General features: G+C 45.3%; 1 long non-coding RNA gene across 1 annotated transcript; it reads left to right on the plus strand.

Annotated features, from left to right (window-relative positions):
• Window positions 1-119: 119 nt before the first annotated feature.
• Window positions 120-7,581, plus strand: LOC138118804 (uncharacterized). Its single transcript, XR_011155289.1, has 3 exons — window positions 120-446; window positions 5,770-5,861; window positions 6,593-7,581. It is a non-coding gene; the product is annotated as an uncharacterized lncRNA (long non-coding RNA).
• Window positions 7,582-7,879: the final 298 nt, after the last annotated feature.

A 7,879-nucleotide genomic window follows, 5' to 3' on the forward strand; every position in this document is an offset into this window, starting at 1 on the left:
TGAGCTTCTGTGATATCCTGTGACATGCCATTGTTAGCACCTCATGAAATGAAGGGAAGGGAGAATAAAAACACCCAAACATTTCTGGAAATCTCCTTTGAGCTACTTTTTTTATTCAGGAATTTTTACATTCAGAGCACCTCTGTGGCAGACTATTTCCCCATAATGACGTGTCTAGACTTTGATGGAAAAATTTTCAGGCAGCTCTTATTTCTCAGTCTTCTTTTCTCTTTCCATGCAGGGGTGAGCAGTTGGTGTGGTGATGACAATGTCCAAAATGGGAAACAGACTCTGAACTGAGCCAGTTCCTCGAGGAAAGCCTTTCCTTTTGGAGTTTGAAGTGCACAGATATGCATATACATAAAAGCCTGGCCTGAAGTAGGATGGTATTGGTCCTCAAAAGAAGAACTCAGTAGCAGAGGTGAAGTTGCAGAAGCAGGGAAAAGGTGAGGTAGGATTTTGATTGTGCTAGGCTGTGATGATTTGCTTTCTCAGCTTCTGGCACAGAACAGAGTTAGTTCTCTGAAGAGATTTCAGAGGCAGAGTTATATGAGCTGATGTGTCTGCATGCAGTGCCATGTCAAAAGTGCAATTCTTGCTTTATATCTGTACACAAAAATGCATTTGCAGTATGTGTCTGTTAAATCACTGATATAATTTCAGATGTTTCCTCTACAATTTACAGACCATTCCTTAAAGCCAGCCCAGTTCTGTTGTATCTTTTGAAAGTTGTAAGTACTGTCAAGATAAATAAATTTTTCTGGCTTTTGTGAGAACCAAATGGCAGGATGACAGACCTGCCAGCCTTGTGAATGTATGTGTGGGTTCTTGACCCCCACATGTCCTCCCCAGATGGGGGAGAAAGTCCTTGCCAGGAGTAAGAGACAAACGGGACTTTTGGATCTTCTCGGTCTTCAGATTGTTTATTATATCCTATCAGTAATTTACATGCTGCCCACATAGCATGGAAGCAGAGCAAGTACCAAAAGACAAAATGCAGGAAACTCAAGGCCCTTTTAAAGATAAATCACCCAATTGTCACCAAGAAGGTCCATTATTTCAACTTTTCTACCAATGCCTAATGAACCATCAATTCACGTAGCCCTGTACTGCAGCATTTCCTAACCAATCATTCTGTGCTACCAACACTGCAGAAAATGGAGTAGGTGAAGAAGAAGGAAGAGACCTGAAAAATGACAGGGATCCTCCATCTTGTCTTCATCTACTTACCATATTAATAAACCTAAAACTAAATTTTTCACCCTGTGACAAACTATGTATCATATTACCACCTAACTCATACCCTTGTAGATTCTAATTCATCCCAAAGCCTTGGCAGCTCTCTCCACAGATGAAGGTTAAAAACAGTGTTTCCCTGGGGGGATGGGTCCCTCAGGACAGGCAGAGAAACATTCCCTGCACTTTGGGTTCCAACAAATGTAGATTTTTTTATCAAGACGGAACACTACTACATGGTAGCCGTGTGTGGTTGCAAACTGACTGTGCTAAAGGGAGAAGGCAGGAAAAGTGACCTCTCTCATCTTTGCTCAGTTAAGGGCTCAGCCTCTCATTTTCCTATTCTTTGGATTTTCTCCAATTCCCATGTTTTTGAACTTTTATTTTCCTCCATATTCAGACTGATATCATAGGGATTTGCTTGGAAACTGATGCCCTCAGCTCATCTCAGTGCCAGAGTTACAACAGTCTCTTGTTCCTAATGGAAAAAAAGATGTAAAATCTGCAGGCAGCCCCAGTTCATGTGGTGAGGGATTTGCTAGCCTATATGCAGAGCCTAGTGTGATGCCTCCGTCTAATTTCATGAAACCAGACAAGAAACAGAAAAAAAGTGTATGTTAATGTGGTATGTGCATGTGTAAGTGTTAACCAGGTCAGTGTTTCTCTGCTGCCCCATGAGGCCTTGCCTCTGTCGCCTTGGTGGCGTGAAGAAAAGACCCCAAGATGCTGGGTTTTCCCCAAAGGGAGCAAAACCACTGTTGTTTTGGGGCCCTACAGTGACCCTGTGCTGTGTCAAGCTCCCTGCAGACACAAGCGTCAGTAATGGTCTCTAAGTTTTGCTGAAATTGTTTGGTACAGTATCCAGTCCTTTTCGGGGTTAGCTTGTTGGTTTAAAGGAAGGTTGACCCCAAATTCTACTGTCTGAAGTGAACCATTCCTCCTCCATCTAGCAGCAGGTGAAGGGAGGTTCAGGAGATGGTAGGACTGGTAGAATTAAACCCCCCTGAAAGCCTCATGCCCTCTGGCTTGGGTACCCTCATTTGGAACCACCAAAGGAGGGCTGACAGAAATGGATCCTGAATCATGTTCAGATATCCCAGATGGATGGATTATAGTGTTAATGTCATTCATCCAGAGGGAAGAAGCTGATGGATAGGCCATGTGTGTCTTGGCCCTTTTAGCATATTTACTTCCTTGCCAAAGCTTTGGGGAAAATAAACTGCTTTAAATGGAAGCTTGCCCAAATAATACCCAAACACTGACACACGTTTCTGCGTGGCAAATTTGAATTTACCTGGCTTGTTGGCTAACTGCTTCAGAAACCAAGCTGCAGTGCAAGCTGTGAACGAGTCGTAATGTGACGCTCCTGCCTGATGCAATGCAAAGCAGCCGAAGCTGGAATGTGCACCAGAGAGCCAGCTCAGTAGAAATCAAGACCTAATTTAGCATCAAATTATGAATTCTCAGCTTTTAGAGGCTTGGCTTCAGGCCTTTTTCTCATATTTAGCTCACTCTGTGCTTTAACTGGAGCTGAGAAAGTTGCTGACTCCGTCCTGTGAAACCTCAGCTGCCCGGACGAGGAGCTGACCTGACTCACTGCCAGCGTCGTGCTCAGACCTACTGCCTGAGCTCCTGTGCCTGACCCCATCTGCAAGCCAGATTAACCCAAGTCCCTACCAGTTGTAGGAAAATTCCATTGGCTTGAAATAATGGGCTTGACATGGGTCCTTTTCCTGGGTGCCTAAGCTTGAGCCGATGGTTTTTCCTCCTACATGCACACAGGTATTCTGTCTTTGGAAAACATGCAGAAACAGGAGACCCCATTTATGGTTTTTTGTTAAGCTTCCAGCCTTGAGGGGTACAAGTTGCTTCAGTGAAAGGAAATAGAGAGTTTTGAGGTGTGTGTGGGCAGGAATTCTGCCTTGTCCTTGGGGATGCTAAAGTTGCCTGATATCTGGGGCTTTTTAACTGTTGGGTGTGCGGGAGCTGTGGGAAGGAGCAGTGAGTGGATGTCTGCAGGTCTCTCCTTGCCTCCATCCTGATGTGGAGTCACTGAGGAGCGTGTGCTCCTCTTGCAGCTGCTGAGATCCACCCCCAGATCCATCAGCATGCACAGCAAAAAGATCTATTTCCACATGTGTCAAAATTAGAGACAGGAAAGTAGTATTTATTTATATACTATGTGTAGGTGCTTTCTGGCTTTCCTTGGAGACATCCTCTCTACCCCCAATTCATTTTCTCCTCTCTTGCCTCCCATGCTCCCCCCTTGCTGCCCCCACCACCCCCTCTCCTCCCATCCCTGATGAATTACTCCTGCTCCCAGGAACTGGGGCTGGCAGGCTCTTCTGCGGCTGGAGGGATCATCCTTGGAAGCTGCACAAGAGCCGGGGTGGTGCAATTTGGGTGCCCTCCAGGCCCCTGACTCACTGCAGGGGGGCAACCACATCCCTCTTGGGGAGCTGAACTGATCCAGTTTGAACTCCAGGCCTCTTTCCACCTCTTTCTCATCCACTTTCGGGTTTTAGGATTCAGAGAGGAGGAAGGGCTCTCTGAAAGGGACCAGGGCTGCAGATGGACATCTTCATTCCACTGCATGGCATTTGCCACCTGCTCTGCTTGGGAAAGGCAATGTGGATGTTTTTCTCTGCCTGGTCATCTGAGTGGTGTTGCTTTGGCATGACTCAGGAGTGACTGACTTTGCCCAAAATAAAGATTCCTTGCAAGCATGAATCCCTCTTCCAGAAGAATGTGACTCACTGGAGGTTTGCCTCCTCCCTTTTTGGGTGCAGTCTGCAGCTGTGATCCCCTTTGGAGGCTTTTTTGGGTTTCTTTCACCCCAAAACACAGGCTGACTTTGAGAAGTGGATTTGTGTATGCTGGGCCAAATTCTGCTCCCATGCTCAGATCCCTGCAGGCCACATCCAAGTTCTCCATTCTGTATTGAGCTCACGTGTCAGACAGGGGTTAACAGGCACTGTAACAGGCATTTACTCTGATTTTCTGCGCTTAGCATGCACCTCAGGGTTTCCTCCAGTGTTCTGCTCCAAGCCCTTAGTCTGTGGCTGGTCGGGGACATGGGTCTGTATCCTAGATCTGAGGTGGAGACCTGTCTCTGTGACTGAATATTGGCAGCAGCTGATCGTAAAAGCTTTCCAGTGCATGGGAAGGCTTCCAAGGGGACTCCAGCTGACTCCACCTGGTCATCTCCAATGCACCACATACAGGGGATCTAAAACTGTAGCTTATTTTGCTATCCCTTTTCTGTGTTCTTGTTTGGCTTTAAGTAATTGCATCTCATTTAATTGTGTTTTTCTGGATAGTTGATTATTAACTTATGGCATTCCTTGCTGCCTTTACTGGGCTTTTCATGCTGTGTCCCCTCATTTTTATCTTCTGATGCTCACTCTCCAGGGACCTGTGCTTCTGCCTGAATAACAGGCTAACCTTGGACACCAGATGCTTGTTCTTTTACCCCAAGGTCCCAAATCACCTCTGGCAAAAGCTGACACTGTCTTAAAACCTCTGAGTCCAATATAGATGATGTTCTGGACTTAGAAACATGAGGCTGCCTGCAGATTTGGCCCCAAGCTTCTCCTCTGCCCCGTTTGTGACCAGAAATGCTCTAGTACCTTCTCCAGCCCTCTCACCAGCTCTCAGACTTCAGTGCATCACAAAGGGAGGAAAAAACGCTCCCAGACCATCCCAGCAGCCCAGCTATAAAATGTTGCAGCCAGAACCAGTCTGTACTGATTTAGCAAAACTTTTGCAAGGCTTAGAAACTGCTGGTCCAAGGCTTGCCCCTCCGTGGTAAGGAGACTCATGCAACTAGGAGCCTTTGAGGACATGCCCAATGAAGAAGGTGCAAACACTTTATGGTGGATATTATGAAATCTGGAGAGTATTTTAAAAGGACATTTAAATATTTAATAATGACAGAGTGGCTCAAAGAATTGCCCAGGGAATAGCTCCCAGTCCCACTGCTGAAGTGCTGTTTGCTAAGAAAGGTCAAATAGCAAACTGCTGAGGAGACACACACTGAGCCAAAAGTCATGTTCTTTTTCAGGATGGTGTATCTGATCTGCTCAGGTCAAACAGTCATCCATGTTTTTCTCTGCCTTGCTTAGACAAGAACATTTTAGGAAGTTGAAGCTAAAGCTAATGCTATGACAAGTATTCAAAACACATCAAGGAGACTCCAAACTGTCTCAAACCTGATTTCAGGGCAGACAACAGAAATTATTACGGCATTTTAATCCTTTGCTTGACTTGTGTCATATTTTAAAAGCTTTTCCTGAAACCAGAAGTGCTGGAAGCTTCGCTTAAAAAGAAGGAGGAAATTTCACCTAGTGTGATTTCAAAGCAGACCTCTGAATAAAAAATGAGGGCTCTAAATCAGTAAGTTTGAGCTCAGAAATGGGAAAAAAAAGTGTTTCTTCACTTATAACCAAGGTGTTTTGTCTTTGTTGGTGTTCACTATCTAGATAGGTTTCATTCTGAAATGTTGTAGGAAATTCTTGGTTTGCTCTCTTTCAGCCTGACATTTAAGGAGCTGGACAGTAGGTCATTCTGGACTTCAAATAAGCCTTTGATTTCACCTTAGGCTTCTCAAGCAGATGTTGTGACAGGTATGTAGGTCCATGGTAAGCAATGAGAGTCAAACAGATATTTCCAACTATTTTTGTAACCCCTTTGTAGATTTTCCACAGCATTATGAGCTAATTCTCACCTTCCCCTCAAGTATTCCCCAGTTATGATAGAGACATTAATTTTAGATTCATGATTGAGATCAGATAACAGGAAGAAATTATTCATTATGAGGGTGGTGAAGCACTGGAACAGGTTGCCCAGAGAAGCTGTGAATGCCCCATTCCTGGTAGTGTTCAAGGCCAGGTTGGATGGGGCTTTGAACAACTTGGTCTAGTGGCAGCTGTCCCTGCCTGTGGCAGGGGGTTGGTCTCTTCCAACCCAAAATCTTCTGTGGTTCTATGCTGCTGTGGTTGACATGCAGCCCCTTTTTGCATTCACCATAAATACAAACCAAGGCCCCTCACAAGCTTTGTGGAAGGTCAGGAGCTACACTGTCATCTCATGAGCCCCCGGATCTATTAATCTGTTAAGTAGGCTTCACGGCTTTTTCCAAGCTTAGAAATGTAAAATGACCTTCTGTGAGTCCTGCCCCGTGCATTCCTTCACAGTGTTACCATTGCCTCAATGAAGTACTTTGCCACAGGCAAGGTGCTTGTCCTCCTGCAAAGGCAGAAGCTGAAAAAGCTCTTGGTGGGAGAGAGTATTGGCAAAGTGGGGGAAAGAGTCTGGTGAAGGAAGACTTGGTGGTAAAATTATTATTTTTTTACAGGCAGGAGCAGCTGACAAATCCATCCCGTCTGTGCTTTTTGTGTGGCATTACAAAATTAGAAAGTTGTTTTTCGATGAACATGAAACTGCTGAAGAACAGAAACTGAAGGGCTGTAAATAGTGCTGGGATCTTTGAAGCCACAAAGAGGAGACTGTTCTGCTGGGAGATGCCAGGCCTGGGAACACGGGTTTCCTTTGTCTGTGCGTCATTATGCAGCAGCTGGCGTGCGCTGAGCACGATTCCCAGATTTGCTTGTGCTGCTAACTCGGGACAAAGAAGACACAGTGGCTGCCTGGGAGGGGTGGCCAAGAGAGTTCTAAGTCCTTCGACCCGCCTGGCTCAGTGGGGTGATGGTCTTCTATGGATATATGTGGAAGGGTAAAGAACCAGTCTGAAAGTAAAATTTGCTCAAATTATCTGAGATAATTGTTTCTGTTTTGTCTTAGGAGAGATAAAGAAATCCCAGTTCTTTCTTTTAGGAGATCCAGCTTAGACTCCAATGTCCTTGTCACCAATGCCAGTGCGTTTTGCATTGGGGATGGTGGCAGCTGACATGAGCACCCTTGTGGGTTGTCCATGACTCCTGAAAACAGCATTCCAGTGCCCTGTCTGAGTTCTTTGGCTTAAAATGCAGCTGACAAAGCAACAGGCACTGATGGGGTTAGTCCTGAACCTGGCTGAAACCTCTCTGTGGATATACCCCAAGGGCGAATCACAGAGTACTTTGACTGGATGCAACTCACCAAAAATGTCACATAATAGGAGATGGTTGAACTGAACCCAAACACACTAGACAGCTGTAGAAGGCCATTATGGTTTGTCTGGTGCAAACGCATGTCTTCAGGGAATTTAGATCCCATCCTACATCCCTGTCTGATTTCTGGATTGATGGCATCTCAACTTGTAACTTGGAGCTATTTTCTTCCACCAGTTGTCTGTGGCTGTGCCTCAGCTTTACCCAGCCCCTGCTCAGCTTTCGGTGTTGAAAGCAAGGTTGGTCATTAAATGCCACTGACCTTCAAAAGAGCCCCAAATGAAACCCTAACAATGTTTTTAATAAAGGTCCTGGCTCTGAAGGGTTTTGTCTCATGTACCTCATGCCAGATAATGGCACAAGAGATGCTTGTAAATGGGAACTTTATTAAACTTTATTAAAGGAGGCACAGGAGTGAGGGCTGCACCTTTCAGCCTTGCCATGGGAGAACAACTGCAATAAAGCTTAGGTTTTAAATTAAGCTATGGAAAGCAGCTTTAAACACTCTCAGTGATTTTATCACATGTGCATGC

Source organism: Aphelocoma coerulescens, chromosome 1 (genome assembly GCF_041296385.1).
Source record: "Aphelocoma coerulescens isolate FSJ_1873_10779 chromosome 1, UR_Acoe_1.0, whole genome shotgun sequence".
NCBI classification, from domain to species: Eukaryota; Metazoa; Chordata; class Aves; order Passeriformes; family Corvidae; genus Aphelocoma; species Aphelocoma coerulescens.